Raw genomic sequence first — 18,303 nt, forward strand, 5'->3', positions numbered from 1 at the left:
TAGACGAGGAATACATAACACATCGCAAATCATATTATATCTTACCATGAAACATAGAAATGAGATGCGATATCGCGTCTTAATAAGCATTTGAACTCTATTGCTTCGATACGTAGACATCTGCAAACAGTATTTCCTTGCAAGGAAGTGTCGCATTTACATTCATTTGAAGTGTAGAAGAGGAATACATAACACTTCGCAAATCATATTATATCTTACCATGAAACATAGAAATGAGATGCGATATCGCGTTTTAAGAAGCATTAGAACTCTATTGCTACGATAGGTAGACATCTGCAAACGCTATTTCCTAGCAAGGAAGTGTCGCATTTACATTCATTTGAAGTGTAGACGAGGACTACATAACACATCGCAAATCATATTATATCTTACCATGAAACATAGAAATGAGATGCGATTTCGCGTTTTAAGAAGCATTGGAAATCTATTGCTACGATACGTAGACATTTGCAAACGCTATATCCTAGCGAGGAAGTGTCGCATTCACATTCATTTGAAGTGTAGACGAGGAATACATAACACTTCCCCAATCATATTATATCTTACCATGAAACATAGAAATGAGATGCGATATCGCGTTTTAAGAAGCATTGGAACTCTATTGCTACGATACGTAGACATCTGCAAACGCTATTTCCTTGCAAGGAAGAGTCGCATTTACATTCATTTGATGTGTAGACGAAGAATACGTGACACTTCGCAAATCATATAATATCTTACCATGAAACATAGAAATGAGATGCGATATCGCGTTTTAAGAAGAATTAGAACTCTATTGCTACGATACCTAGACATCTGCAAACGCTATTTCCTAGCGAGCAAGTGTCGCATTCACATTCATTTGAAGTGTAGACGAGGAATACATAACACTTCGCAAATCATATTATACCTTACTTATACTTATACCTTACTTATACTTATATCTTACCGTGAAACATAGAAATGAGATGCGATATCGCGTTTTAAGAAGCATTAGAACTCTATTGCTACGATACCTATACATCTGCAGACGCTATTTCCTAGCAAGGTAGTGTCGCATTTACATTCATTTGAAGTGTAGACGTGGAATACATGACACTTCGCAAATCATATTATATCTTACCATGAAACATAGAAATGAGATGCAATATCTCAATTTAGGAAGCACTTGAACTCTATTGCTACGATACGTAGACATCTGCAAACGCTATTTCCTAGCAAGGAAGTGTCGCATTCACATTCATTTGAAGTTTAGACGTGGACTACATAACACTTCGCAATGAATATAACATCTTATCATGAAACATAGAAATGAGATGCGATATCACGTTCTAAGAAGCACTAAAACTCCATCCCTACGATACGTAGACATCTGCAAACGCTATTTCCTAGCAAGGAAGTGTCGCATTCACATTCATTTGAAGTGTAGACGTGTACTACATAACACTTCGTAAATCATATCATATCTTACCATGAAACATAGAAATGAGATGCGATATCGCGCTTTAAGAAGCATTAGATATCTATTGCTACGATATGTTGACATCTGCAAACGCTATTTCCTAGCAAGGAAGTGTCGCATTTACATTCATTTGAAGTGTAGACGAGAAATACATAACACTTCGCAATGAATATTACATCTTGTCATGAAACATGGAAATGAGATGCGATATCGCGTTTTAAGAAGCATTGGAAATCTATTGCTACGATACATAGACATCTGCAAACGCTATATCCTAGCGAGGAAGTGTCGCATTCACATTCATTTGAAGTGTAGACGAGGAATACATAACACTTCGCAAATCATATTATATATTACCATGAAACACAGAAATGAGATGCGATATCGCGTTTTAAGAATCATAAGAACTCTATTGCTACGATACGTAGACATCTCCAAACGCTATTTCCTAGCAAGGAAGTGTCGCATTTACATTCATTTGAAGAGTAGAAGAGGAATACATAACACTTCGCAAATCATATTATATCCTACCATGAAACATTGAAATGAGATGCGATATCGCTTTTTAAGAATCATAAGAACTCTATTGCTACGATACGTAGACATCTGCAAACGCTATTTCTTTGCAAGGAAGTGTCGCATTTACATTCATTTGAAGTGTAGACGAGGAATACATAACACTTCTCCAATCATATTATATCTTACCATGAAACGTAGAAATGAGATGCGATATCGCGTTTTAAGAAGCATTGGAAATCTATTTCTACGATACATAGACATCTGCAAACGCTATATCCTAGCGAGGAAGTGTCGCATTTACATTCATTTGAAGTGTAGACGAGTAATACATAACACTTCCCCAATCATATTATATCTTACCATGAAACATAGAAATGAGATGCGATATCGCGTTTTAAGAAGCATTGGAACTCTATTGCTTCGATACGTAGACATCTGCAAACGCTATTTCCTTGCAAGGAAGTGTCGCATTTACATTCATTTGAAGTGTAGACGAGGAATACATAACACTTCGCAAATCATATTATATCTTACCATGAAACGTAGAAATGAGATGCGATATCGCGTTTTAAGGAGCATTGGAAATCTATTGCTACGATACATAGACATCTGCAAACGCTATATCCTAGCGAGGAAGTGTCGCATTCACATTCATTTGAAGTGTAGACGAGGAATACATATCACTTCGCAAATCATATTATATCTTACCATGAAACATAGAAATGAGATGCGATATCGCGTTTTAAGAAGTATTGGAACACTATTGCTAAGATAGGTAGACATTTGCAAACGCTATTTCCTTGCAAGGAAGGGTCGCATTTACATTCATTTGAAGTGTAGACGAGGAATACATAACACTTCTCCAATCATATTATATCTTACCATGAAACGTAGAAATGAGATGCGATATCGCGTTTTAAGAAGCATTGGAAATCTATTGCTACGATACGTAGACATCTGCAAACGCTATATCCTAGCGAGGAAGTGTCGCATTCACATTCATTTAAAGTGTAGACGAGAAATACATAACACTTCGCAAATCATATTATACCTTACCATGAAACATAGAAATGAGATGCGATGTCGCGTTTTAAGAATCATTAGAACACCATTGCTACGATAGGTAGACATCTGCAAACGCTATTTCCTAGCAAGGAAGTGTCGCATTTACATTCATTTGAAGTGTAGACGAGGACTACATAACACTTCGCAAATCATATTATATCTTACCATGAAACATAGAAATGAGATGCGATATTGCTTTTTAAGAATCATAAGAACTCTATTGCTACGATACGTAGACATCTGCAAACGCTATTTCCTTGCAAGGAAGTGTCGCATTTACATTCATTTGAAGTGTAGACGAGGAATACATAAAACTTCGCAAATCATATTATATCTTACCATGAAACATAGAAATGAGATGCGATATCGCGTTTTAAGAAGCATTAGAACTCTATTGCTACGATACCTAGACATCTCCAGACGCTATTTCCTTGCAGGGAAGTGTCGCATTTACATTCATTTGAAGTGTAGACGAGGAATACATGACACTTCGCAAATCATATTATATCTTACCATGAAACATAGAAATGAGATGCGATATCGCGTTTTAAGAAGCATTAGAACACTATTGCTACGATAGGTAGACATTTGCAAACGCTATTTCCTAGCAAAGAAGTGTCGCATTTACATTCATTTGAAGTGTAGACGAGGAATACATAAAACTTCGCAAATCATATTATATCTTACCATGAAACATAGAAATGAGATGCGATATCGCGTTTTAAGAAGCATTAGAACTCTATTGCTACGATACCTAGACATCTGCGGACGCTATTTCCTTGCAAGGAAGTGACGCATTTACATTCATTTGAAGTGTAGACGAGGAATACCTGACACTTCGCAAATCATATTATATCTTACCATGAAACATAGAAATGAGATGCGATATCGCGTTTTGAGAAGCATTAGAACACTATTGCTACGATAGGTAGACATTTGCAAACGCTATTTCCTAGCAAAGAAGTGTCGCATTTACATTCATTTGAAGTGTAGACGAGGAATGCATAACACTTCGCAATGAATATTATATCTTATCAGGAAACATAGATATGAGATGCAATATCTCGCTTTAAGAGTCATATGAACTCTATTGCTACGATACGGAGACATCTGCAGACGCTATTGCCTAGGAAGGAAGTTTCGCATTTACATTCATTTGATGTGTAGACGAGGAATACGTGATACTTCGCAAATCATATTATATCTTACCATGAAACATAGAGATGAGATGCGATATCGCGTTTTAAGAAGCATTAGAACACTATTGCTACGATATGTAGACATTTGCAAACGCTATTTCCTAGCAAAGAAGTGTCGCATTTACATTCATTTGAAGTGTAGACGAGGAATACATAAAACTTCGCAAATCATATTATATCTTACCATGAAACATAGAAATGAGATGCGATGTCGCGTTTTAAGAAGCATTAGAACTCTATTGCTACGATACCTAGACATCTCCAGACGCTATTTCCTTGCAAGGAAGTGTCGCATTTACATTCATTTGAAGTGTAGACGAGGAATACATGACACTTCGCAAATCATATTATATCTTACCATGAAACATAGAAATGAGATGCGATATCGCGTTTTAAGAAGCATTGGAACTCTATTGCTTCGATACGTAGACATCTGCAAACGCTATTTCCTTGCAAGGAAGTGTCGCATTTACATTCATTTGAAGTGTAGACGAGGAATACATAACACTTCGCAAATCATATTATATCTTACCATGAAACGTAGAAATGAGATGCGATATCGCGTTTTAAGGAGCATTGGAAATCTATTGCTACGATACATAGACATCTGCAAACGCTATATCCTAGCGAGGAAGTGTCGCATTCACATTCATTTGAAGTGTAGACGAGGAATACATATCACTTCGCAAATCATATTATATCTTACCATGAAACATAGAAATGAGATGCGATATCGCGTTTTAAGAAGTATTGGAACACTATTGCTAAGATAGGTAGACATTTGCAAACGCTATTTCCTTGCAAGGAAGGGTCGCATTTACATTCATTTGAAGTGTAGACGAGGAATACATAACACTTCTCCAATCATATTATATCTTACCATGAAACGTAGAAATGAGATGCGATATCGCGTTTTAAGAAGCATTGGAAATCTATTGCTACGATACGTAGACATCTGCAAACGCTATATCCTAGCGAGGAAGTGTCGCATTCACATTCATTTAAAGTGTAGACGAGAAATACATAACACTTCGCAAATCATATTATACCTTACCATGAAACATAGAAATGAGATGCGATGTCGCGTTTTAAGAATCATTAGAACACCATTGCTACGATAGGTAGACATCTGCAAACGCTATTTCCTAGCAAGGAAGTGTCGCATTTACATTCATTTGAAGTGTAGACGAGGACTACATAACACTTCGCAAATCATATTATATCTTACCATGAAACATAGAAATGAGATGCGATATTGCTTTTTAAGAATCATAAGAACTCTATTGCTACGATACGTAGACATCTGCAAACGCTATTTCCTTGCAAGGAAGTGTCGCATTTACATTCATTTGAAGTGTAGACGAGGAATACATAACACTTCGCAAATCATATTATATCTTACCGTGAAACATAGAAATGAGATGCGATATCGCGTTTTAAGAAGTGCTAGAACACTATTGCTAAGATAGGTAGACATTTGCAAACGCTATTTCCTTGCAAGGAAGTGTCGCATTTACATTCATTTGAAGTGTAGACGAGGAATACATAACACTTCTCCAATCATATTATATCTTACCATGAAACATAGGAATGAGATGCGATATCGCGTCTTAATAAGCATTTGAACTCTATTGCTTCGATACGTAGACATCTGCAAACGCTATTTCCTTGCAAGGAAGTGTCGCATATACATTCATTTGAGGTGTAGAAGAGGAATACATAACACTTCGCAAATCATATTATATTTTACCATGAAACACAGAAATGAGATGCGATATCGCGTTTTAAGAAGCATTAGAACACTATTGCTACGATAGGTAGACACTTGCAAACGCTATTTCCTTGCAAGGAAGTGTCGCATTTACATTCATTTGAAGTGTAGACGAGGAATACATAACACATCGCAAATCATACTATATCTTACCATGAAACATAGAAATGAGATGCGATATCGCGTCTTAATAAGCATTTGAACTCTATTGCTACGATACCTAGACATCTGCAAACGCTATTTCCTAGCGAGCAAGTGTCGCATTCACATTCATTTGAAGTGTAGACGAGGAATACATAACACTTCGCAAATCATATTATACCTTACTTATACTTATACCTTACTTATACCTATATCTTACCGTGAAACATAGAAATGAGATGCGATATCGCGTTTTAAGAAGCATTAGAACTCTATTGCTACGATACCTATACATCTGCAGACGCTATTTCCTAGCAAGGTAGTGTCGCATTTACATTCATTTGAAGTGTAGACGTGGAATACATGACACTTCGCAAATCATATTATATCTTACCATGAAACATAGAAATGAGATGCAATATCTCAATTTAGGAAGCACTTGAACTCTATTGCTACGATACGTAGACATCTGCAAACGCTATTTCCTAGCGAGCGAGTGTCGCATTTACATTCATTTGAAGTGTAGACGAGGAATACATAACACTTCGCAAATCATATTATATCTTACCATGAAACATAGAAACGAGATGCGATATCGCGTTTTAAGAATCATAAGAACTCTATTGCTAGGAAACGTAGACATATGCAAACGCTATTTCCTTGCAAGGAAGTGTCGCATTTACATTCATTTGAAGTGTAGACGAGGAATACATAACACTTCCCCAATCATATTATATCTTACCATGAAACATGGAAATGAGATGCGATATCGCGTTTTAGGAAGCATTAGAACTCTATTGCTACGATACGTAGACATCTGCAAACGCTATTTCCTTGCAAGGAAGGGTCGCATTTACATTCATTTGAAGTGTAGACGAGGAATACATAACACTTCGCATATCATATTATATCTTAACATGAAACATAGAAATGAGATGCGATATCGCGTTTTAAGGATCATAAGAACTCTATTGCTATGATACGTAGACATCTGCAAACGCTATTTCCTTGCAAGGAAGTGTCGCATTTACATTCAATTGAATCGTAGACGAGGAATGCATAACACTTCGCAATGAATATTATATCTTATCATGAAACATAGATATGAGATGCAATATCTCGTTTTAAGAAGCATTTGAACTCTATTGCTTCGATACGTAGACATCTGCAAACGCTATTTCCTAGCAAGGAAGTGTCGCATTTAGATTCATTTGAAGTGTAGGCGAGGAATACATAACACTTCGCAATGAATATTACATCTTATCATGAAACATAGAAATGAGATGCGATATCTTGTTTTAAGAAGCATTTGAACACTATTGCTTCGATACGTAGACATCTGCAAACGCTATTTCCTAGCAAGGAAGTGTCGCATTTACATTCATTTGAAGTGTAGCCGAAGAATATATGACACTTCGCAAATCATATTATATCTTACCATGAAACATAGAAATGAGATGCGATATCGCGTTTTAAGAAGCATTAGAACTCTATTGCTACGATACCTATACATCTGCAGACGCTATTTCCTAGCAAGGTAGTGTCGCATTTACATTCATTTGAAGTGTAGTCGTGGAATACATGACACTTCGCAAATCATATTATATCTTACCATGAAACATAGAAATGAGATGCGATATCGCTTTTTAAGAAGCATTAGAAATCTATTGCTGCGATACGTAGACATCTGCAAACGCCATTTCCTAGCGAGGAAGAGTCGCATTCACATTCATTTGAAGTGTAGACGAGGAATACATAACACTTCGCATATCATATTATACCTTACCATGAAACATAGAAATGAGATGCGATATCGCGTTCTAAGAATCACAAGAACTCTATTGCTGTGATACGTAGACATCTGCAAACGCTATTTCCTTGCAAGGAAGTGTCGCATTTACATTGATTTGAATCGTAGACGAGAAATGCATAACACTTCGCAATGAATATTATATCTTATCATGAAACATAGATATGAGATGCAATATCTCGTTTTACGAAGCATTTGAACTCTATTGCTTCAATACGTAGACATCTGCAAACGCTATTTCCTGGCAAGGAAGTGTCGCATTTACATTCATTTAAAGTGTAGGCGAGGAATACATAACACTTCGCAATGAATATTACATCTTATCATGAAACATAGAAATGAGTTGCGATATCTTGTTTTAAGAGGCATTTGAACACTACTGCTTCGATACGTAGACATCTGCAAACGCTATCTCCTAGCAAGGAAGTGTCGCATTTTCATCCATTTGAATCGTAGACGAGGAATGCATAACACTTCGCAATGAATATTATATCTTATCATGAAACATAGAAATGGGGTGCGATATGTCGTTTTAAGAAGCATTAGAACTCTATCTCTACGATACGTCGACATCTGCAAACGCTATTTCCTTGCAAAGAAGTGTCGCATTTACATTCATTTGAAGTGTAGAAGAGGAATACATAACACTTCGCAAATCATATTATATCTTACCATGAAGCATGGAAATGAGATGCGATTTCGCGTTTTAAGAAGCATTAGAACTCTATTGCTACGATACGTAGACATCTGCAAACGCTATTTCCTTGCAAGGCAGAGTCGCACTTACATTCATTTGAAGTGTAGCCGAAGAATATATGACACTTCGCAAATCATATTATATCTTACCATGAATCATAGAAATGAGATGCGATATCGCGTTTCAAGGATCATAAGAACTCTATTGTTACGATACGTAGACATCTGCAAACGCTATTTCCTAGCAAGGAAGTGTCGCATTCACATTCATTTGAAGTGTAGACGAGGAATGCATAACTCTTCGCAAATCATATTATATCTTACCATGAAACATAGAAATGAGATGCGATATCGCGTTTTAAGAAGCATCAGAAATTCCATGCTACGATACGTAGACATCTGCAAACGCTATTTCCTAGCAAGGAAGTGTCGCATTTACATGCATTTGAATCGTAGACGAGGAATGCATAACACTTCGCAATGAATATTATATCTTATCATGAAACATAGAAATGAGGTGCGATATGTCGTTTTAAGAAGCATTAGAACTCTATCCCTACGCTACGTAGACATCTGCAAACGCTATTTCCTTGCAAGGAAGTGTCGCATTTACATTCATTTGAAGTGTGGACGGAGAATACATTACACTTCGCAAATCATATTATATCTTACCATGAATCATAGAAATGAGATGCGATATCGCGTTTTAAGAAGCATGAGAACACTATTGCTACGATAGGTAGACATTTGCATACGCTACTTCCTTGCAAGGAAGTGTCGCATTTACATTCATTTGAAGTGTGGACGAAGAATACATTACACTTCGCAAATCAAATTATATCTTACCATGAAACATAGAAATGATATGCGATATCGCGTTTTAAGAAGCATGAGAACACTATTGCTACGATAGGTAGACATTTGCAAACGCCATTTCCTAGCGAGGAAGAGTCGCATTCACATTCATTTGAAGTGTAGATGAGGAATACATAACACTTCGCATATCATATTATACCTTACCATGAAGCATAGAAATGAGATGCGATATCGCGTTCTAAGCATCACAAGAACTCTATTGCTGTGATACGTAGACATCTGCAAACGCTATTTCCTTGCAAGGAAGTGTCGCAATTACATTCATTTGAATCGTAGACGAGAAATGCATAACACTTCGCAATGAATATTATATCTTATCATGAAACATAGATATGAGATGCAATATCTCGTTTTACGAAGCATTTGAACTCTATTGCTTCAATACGTAGACATCTGCAAACGCTATTTCCTAGCAAGGAAGTGTCGCATTTACATACATTTGAAGTGTAGGCGAGGAATACATAACACTTCGCAATGAATATTACATCTTATCATGAAACATAGAAATGAGTTGCGATATCTTGTTTTAAGAGGCATTTGAACACTATTGCTTCGATACGTAGACATCTGCAAACGCTATCTCCTAGCAAGGAAGTGTCGTATTTTCATCCATTTGAATCGTAGACGAGGAATGCATAACACTTCGCAATGAATATTATATCTTATCATGAAACATAGAAATGAGGCGCGATATGTCGTTTTAAGAAGCATTAGAACTCTATCCCTACGATACGTCGACATCTGCAAACGCTATTTCCTTGCAAGGCAGAGTCGCATTTACATTCATTTGAAGTGTAGCCGAAGAATATATGACACTTCGCAAATCATATTATATCTTACCATGAAACATAGAAATGAGATGCGATATCGCGTTTTAAGAAGCATTAGAACTCTATTGCTACGATACCTATACATCTGCAGACGCTATTTCCTAGCAAGGTAGTGTCGCATTTACATTCATTTGAAGTGTAGACGAGGAATACATAACACTTCCCATATCATATTATATCTTACCATGAAACATAGAAATGAGATGCGATATCGCGTTCTAAGAATCACAAGTACTCTATTGCTGTGATACGTAGACATCTCCAAACGCTATTTCCTTGCAAGGAAGTGTCGCATTTACATTCATTTGAATCGTAGACGAGGAATGCATAACAATTCGCAATGAATATTATATCTTATCATGAAACATAGATATGAGATGCAATATCTCGTTTTAAGAAGCATTTGAACTCTATTGCTTCGATACGTAGACATCTGCAAACGCTATTTCCTAGCAAGGAAGTGTTGCATTTACATTCATTTGAAGTGTAGGCGAGGAATACATAACACTTCGCAATGAATATTACATCTTATCATGAAACATAGAAATGAGATGCGATATCGCGTTTTAAGAAGCATGGGAACACTATTGCTACGATAGGTAGACATTTGCAATCGCTACTTCCTTGCAAGGAAGTGTCGCACTTACATTCATTTGAAGTGTAGACGAGGAATACATAACACTTCGCAAATCATATTATATCTTACCATGAAACATAGAAATGAGATGCGATATCGCGTTTTAAGAAGCATTAGAACTCTATTGCTAGGATACCTATACATCTGCAGACGCTATTTCCTAGCAAGGTAGTGTCGCATTTACATTCATTTGAAGTGTAGTCGTGGAATACATGACTCTTCGCAAATCATATTATATCTTACCATGAAACATAGAAATGAGATGCGATATCGCGTTTTAAGAAGCATTAGAAATCTATTGCTACGATACGTAGACATCTGCAAACGCCATTTCCTAGCGAGGAAGTGTCGCATTTACATTCATTTGAATCGTAGACGAGGAATGCATAACACTTCGCAATGAATATTATATCTTATCATGAAACATAGAAATGAGGCGCGATATGTCGTTTTAAGAAGCATTAGAACTCTATCCCTACGATACGTCGACATCTGCAAACGCTATTTCCTAGCAAGGAAGTGTCGCATTTACATACATTTGAAGTGTAGGCGAGGAATACATAACACTTCGCAATGAATATTACATCTTATCATGAAACATAGAAATGAGTTGCGATATCTTGTTTTAAGAGGCATTTGAACACTATTGCTTCGATACGTAGACATCTGCAAACGCTATCTCCTAGCAAGGAAGTGTCGTATTTTCATCCATTTGAATCGTAGACGAGGAATGCATAACACTTCGCAATGAATATTATATCTTATCATGAAACATAGAAATGAGGCGCGATATGTCGTTTTAAGAAGCATTAGAACTCTATCCCTACGATACGTCGACATCTGCAAACGCTATTTCCTTGCAAGGAAGTGTCGCATTTACATTCATTTGAAGTGTAGAAGAGGAATACATAACACTTCGCAAATCATATTATATCTTACCATGAAGCATGGAAATGAGATGCGATTTCGCGTTTTAAGAAGCATTAGAACTCTATTGCTACGATACGTAGACATCTGCAAACGCTATTTCCTTGCAAGGCAGAGTCGCATTTACATTCATTTGAAGTGTAGCCGAAGAATATATGACACTTCGCAAATCATATTATATCTTACCATGAAACATAGAAATGAGATGCGATATCGCGTTTTAAGAAGCATTAGAACTCTATTGCTACGATACCTATACATCTGCAGACGCCATTTCCTAGCAAGGTAGTGTCGCATTTACATTCATTTGAAGTGTAGACGAGGAATACATAACACTTCCCATATCATATTATATCTTACCTTGAAACATAGAAATGAGATGCGATATCGCGTTCTAAGAATCACAAGAACTCTATTGCTGTGATACGTAGACATCTCCAAACGCTATTTCCTTGCAAGGAAGTGTCGCATTTACATTCATTTGAATCGTAGACGAGGAATGCATAACAATTCGCAATGAATATTATATCTTATCATGAAACATAGATATGAGATGCAATATCTCGTTTTAAGAAGCATTTGAACTCTATTGCTTCGATACGTAGACATCTGCAAACGCTATTTCCTAGCAAGGAAGTGTCGCATTTACATTCATTTGAAGTGTAGGCGAGGAATACATAACACTTCGCAATGAATATTACATCTTATCATGAAACATAGAAATGAGATGCGATATCGCGTTTTAAGAAGCATGAGAACACTATTGCTACGATAGGTAGACATTTGCAATCGCTACTTCCTTGCAAGGAAGTGTCGCACTTACATTCATTTGAAGTGTAGACGAGGAATTCATAACACTTCGCAAATCATATTATATCTTACCATGAAACATAGAAATGAGATGCGATATCGCGTTTTAAGAAGCATTAGAACTCTATTGCTAGGATACCTATACATCTGCAGACGCTATATCCTAGCAAGGTAGTGTCGCATTTACATTCATTTGAAGTGTAGTCGTGGAATACATGACTCTTCGCAAATCATATTATATCTTACCATGAAACATAGAAATGAGATGCGATATCGCGTTTTAAGAAGCATTAGAAATCTATTGCTACGATACGTAGACATCTGCAAACGCCATTTCCTAGCGAGGAAGTGTCGCATTTACATTCATTTGAATCGTAGACGAGGAATGCATAACACTTCGCAATGAATATTATATCTTATCATGAAACATAGAAATGAGGCGCGATATGTCGTTTTAAGAAGCATTAGAACTCTATCCCTACGATACGTCGACATCTGCAAACGCTATTTCCTAGCAAGGAAGTGTCGCATTTACATACATTTGAAGTGTAGGCGAGGAACACATAACACTTCGCAATGAATATTACATCTTATCATGAAACATAGAAATGAGTTGCGATATCTTGTTTTAAGAGGCATTTGAACACTATTGCTTCGATACGTAGACATCTGCAAACGCTATCTCCTAGCAAGGAAGTGTCGTATTTTCATCCATTTGAATCGTAGACGAGGAATGCATAACACTTCGCAATGAATATTATATCTTATCATGAAACATAGAAATGAGGCGCGATATGTCGTTTTAAGAAGCATTAGAACTCTATCCCTACGATACGTCGACATCTGCAAACGCTATTTCCTTGCAAGGAAGTGTCGCATTTACATTCATTTGAAGTGTAGAAGAGGAATACATAACACTTCGCAAATCATATTATATCTTACCATGAAGCATGGAAATGAGATGCGATTTCGCGTTTTAAGAAGCATTAGAACTCTATTGCTACGATACGTAGACATCTGCAAACGCTATTTCCTTGCAAGGCAGAGTCGCATTTACATTCATTTGAAGTGTAGCCGAAGAATATATGACACTTCGCAAATCATATTATATCTTACCATGAAACATAGAAATGAGATGCGATATCGCGTTTTAGGAAGCATTAGAACTCTATTGCTACGATACCTATACATCTGCAGACGCCATTTCCTAGCAAGGTAGTGTCGCATTTACATTCATTTGAAGTGTAGACGAGGAATACATAACACTTCCCATATCATATTATATCTTACCATGAAACATAGAAATGAGATGCGATATCGCGTTCTAAGAATCAGAAGAACTCTATTGCTGTGATACGTAGACATCTCCAAACGCTATTTCCTTGCAAGGAAGTGTCGCATTTACATTCATTTGAATCGTAGACGAGGAATGCATAACAATTCGCAATGAATATTATATCTTATCATGAAACATAGATATGAGATGCAATATCTCGTTTTAAGAAGCATTTGAACTCTATTGCTTCGATACGTAGACATCTGCAAACGCTATTTCCTAGCAAGGAAGTGTCGCATTTACATTCATTTGAAGTGTAGGCGAGGAATACATAACACTTCGCAATGAATATTACATCTTATCATGAAACATAGAAATGAGATGCGATATCGCGTTTTAAGAAGCATGAGAACACTATTGCTACGATAGGTAGACATTTGCAAACGCTACTTCCTTGCAAGGAAGTGTCGCACTTACATTCATTTGAAGTGTAGACGAGGAATACATAACACTTCGCAAATCATATTATATTTTACCATGAAACATAGAAATGAGATGCGATATCGCGTTTTAAGAAGCATTAGAACTCTATTGCTAGGATACCTATACATCTGCAGACGCTATTTCCTAGCAAGGTAGTGTCGCATTTACATTCATTTGAAGTGTAGTCGTGGAATACATGACTCTTCGCAAATCATATTATATCTTACCATGAAACATAGAAATGAGATGCGATATCGCGTTTTAAGAAGCATTAGAAATCTATTGCTACGATACGTAGACATCTGCAAACGCCATTTCCTAGCGAGGAAGAGTCGCATTCACATTCATTTGAAGTGTAGACGAGGAATACATAACACTTCGCATATCATATTATACCTTACCATGAAACATAGAAATGAGATGCGATATCGCGTTCTAAGAATCACAAGAACTCTATTGCTGTGATACGTAGACATCTGCAAACGCTATTTCCTTGCAAGGAAGTGTCGCAATTACATTCATTTGAATCGTAGACGAGAAATGCATAACACTTCGCAATGAATATTATATCTTATCATGAAACATAGATATGAGATGCAATATCTCGTTTTACGAAGCATTTGAACTCTATTGCTTCAATACGTAGACATCTGCGAACGCTATTTCCTAGCAAGGAAGTGTCGCATTTACATACATTTGAAGTGTAGGCGAGGAATACATAACACTTCGCAATGAATATTACATCTTATCATGAAACATAGAAATGAGTTGCGATATCTTGTTTTAAGAGGCATTTGAACACTATTGCTTCGATACGTAGACATCTGCAAACGCTATCTCCTAGCAAGGAAGTGTCGCATTTACATTCATTTGTAGTGTGGACGAAGAATACATTACACTTCGCAAATCATATTATATCTTACCATGAAACATAGAAATGAGATGCGATATCGCGTTTTAAGAAGCATGAGAACACTATTGCTACGATAGGTAGACATTTGCAAACGCTACTTCCTTGCAAGGAAGTGTCGCACTTACATTCATTTGAAGTGTAGACGAGGAATACATAACACTTCGCAAATCATATTATATCTTACCCTGAAACATAGAAATGAGATGCGATATCGCGTTTTAAGAAGCATTAGAACTCTATTGCTAGGATACCTATACATCTGCAGACGCTATTTCCTAGCAAGGTAGTGTCGCATTTACATTCATTTGAAGTGTAGTCGTGGAATACATGACTCTTCGCAAATCATATTATATCTTACCATGAAACATAGAAATGAGATGCGATATCGCGTTTTAAGAAGCATTAGAAATCTATTGCTACGATACGTAGACATCTGCAAACGCCATTCCTACAGAGGAAGTGTCGCATTTACATTCATTTGAATCGTAGACGAGAAATGCATAACACTTCGCAATGAATATTATATCTTATCATGAAACATAGATATGAGATGCAATATCTCGTTTTACGAAGCATTTGAACTCTATTGCTTCAATACGTAGACATCTGCAAACGCTATTTCCTGGCAAGGAAGTGTCGCATTTACATTCATTTAAAGTGTAGGCGAGGAATACATAACACTTCGCAATGAATATTATATCTTATCATGAAACATAGAAATGAGTTGCGATATCTTGTTTTAAGAGGCATTTGAACACTACTGCTTCGATACGTAGACATCTGCAAACGCTATCTCCTAGCAAGGAAGTGTCGCATTTTCATCCATTTGAATCGTAGACGAGGAATGCATAACACTTCGCAATGAATATTATATCTTATCATGAAACATAGAAATGAGGTGCGATATGTCGTTTTAAGAAGCATTAGAACTCTATCTCTACGATACGTCGACATCTGCAAACGCTATTTCCTTGCAAGGAAGTGTCGCATTACATTCATTTGAAGTGTAGAAGAGGAATACATAACACTTCGCAAATCATATTATATCTTACCATGAAGCATGGAAATGAGATGCGATTTCGCGTTTTAAGAAGCATTAGAACTCTATTGCTACGATACGTAGACATCTGCAAACGCTATTTCCTTGCAAGGCAGAGTCGCATTTACATTCATTTGAAGTGTAGCCGAAGAAAATATGACACTTCGCAAATCCTATTATATCTTACCATGAATCATAGAAATGATATGCGATATCGCGTTTCAAGAATCATAAGAACTCTATTGTTACGATACGTAGACATCTGCAAACGCTATTTCCTAGCAAGGGAAGTGTCGCATTCACATTCATTTGAAGTGTAGACGAGGAATGCATAACTCTTCGCAAATCATATTATATCTTACCATGAAACATAGAAATGAGATGCGATATCGCGTTTTAAGAAGCATCAGAAATTCCATGCTACGATACGTAGACATCTGCAAACGCTATTTCCTAGCAAGGAAGTGTCGCATTTACATGCATTTGAATCGTAGACGAGGAATGCATAACACTTCGCAATGAATATTATATCTTATCATGAAACTTAGAAATGAGGTGCGATATGTCGTTTTAAGAAGCATTAGAACTCTATCCCTACGCTACGTAGACATCTGCAAACGCTATTTCCTTGCAAGGAAGTGTCGCATTTACATTCATTTGAAGTGTGGACGGAGAATACATTACACTTCGCAAATCATATTATATCTTACCATGAATCATAGAAATGAGATGCGATATCGCGTTTTAAGAAGCATTAGAACTCTATTGCTACGATACGTAGACATCTGCAAACGCTATTTCCTTGCGAGGCAGAGTCGCATTTACATTCATTTGAAGTGTAGCCGAAGAATATATGACACTTCGCAAATCATATTATATCTTACCATGAAACATAGAAATGAGATGCGATATCGCGTTTTAAGAAGCATTAGAACTCTATTGCTACGATACCTATACATCTGCAGACGCTATTTCCTAGCAAGGTAGTGTCGCATTTACATTCATTTGAAGTGTAGACGAGGAATACATAACACTTCCCATATCATATTATATCTTACCATGAAACATAGAAATGAGATGCGATATCGCGTTCTAAGAATCACAAGAACTCTATTGCTGTGATACGTAGACATCTCCAAACGCTATTTCCTTGCAAGGAAGTGTCGCATTTACATTCATTTGAATCGTAGACGAGGAATGCATAACAATTCGCAATGAATATTATATCTTATCATGAAACATAGATATGAGATGCAATATCTCGTTTTAAGAAGCATTTGAACTCTATTGCTTCGATACGTAGACATCTGCAAACGCTATTTCCTAGCAAGGAAGTGTCGCATTTACATTCATTTGAAGTGTAGGCGAGGAATACATAACACTTCGCAATGAATATTACATCTTATCATGAAACATAGAAATGAGATGCGATATCGCGTTTTAAGAAGCATGAGAACACTATTGCTACGATAGGTAGACATTTGCAATCGCTACTTCCTTGCAAGGAAGTGTCGCACTTACATTCATTTGAAGTGTAGACGAGGAATACATAACACTTCGCAAATCATATTATATCTTACCATGAAACATAGAAATGAGATGCGATATCGCGTTTTAAGAAGCATTAGAACTCTATTGCTAGGATACCTATACATCTGCAGACGCTATTTCCTAGCAAGGTAGTGTCGCATTTACATTCATTTGAAGTGTAGTCGTGGAATACATGACTCTTCGCAAATCATATTATATCTTACCATGAAACATAGAAATGAGATGCGATATCGCGTTTTAAGAAGCATTAGAAATCTATTGCTACGATACGTAGACATCTGCAAACGCCATTTCCTAG

This window comes from Xylocopa sonorina, unplaced genomic scaffold (assembly GCF_050948175.1).
Source record: "Xylocopa sonorina isolate GNS202 unplaced genomic scaffold, iyXylSono1_principal scaffold0027, whole genome shotgun sequence".
Lineage (NCBI taxonomy): Eukaryota > Metazoa > Arthropoda > Insecta > Hymenoptera > Apidae > Xylocopa > Xylocopa sonorina.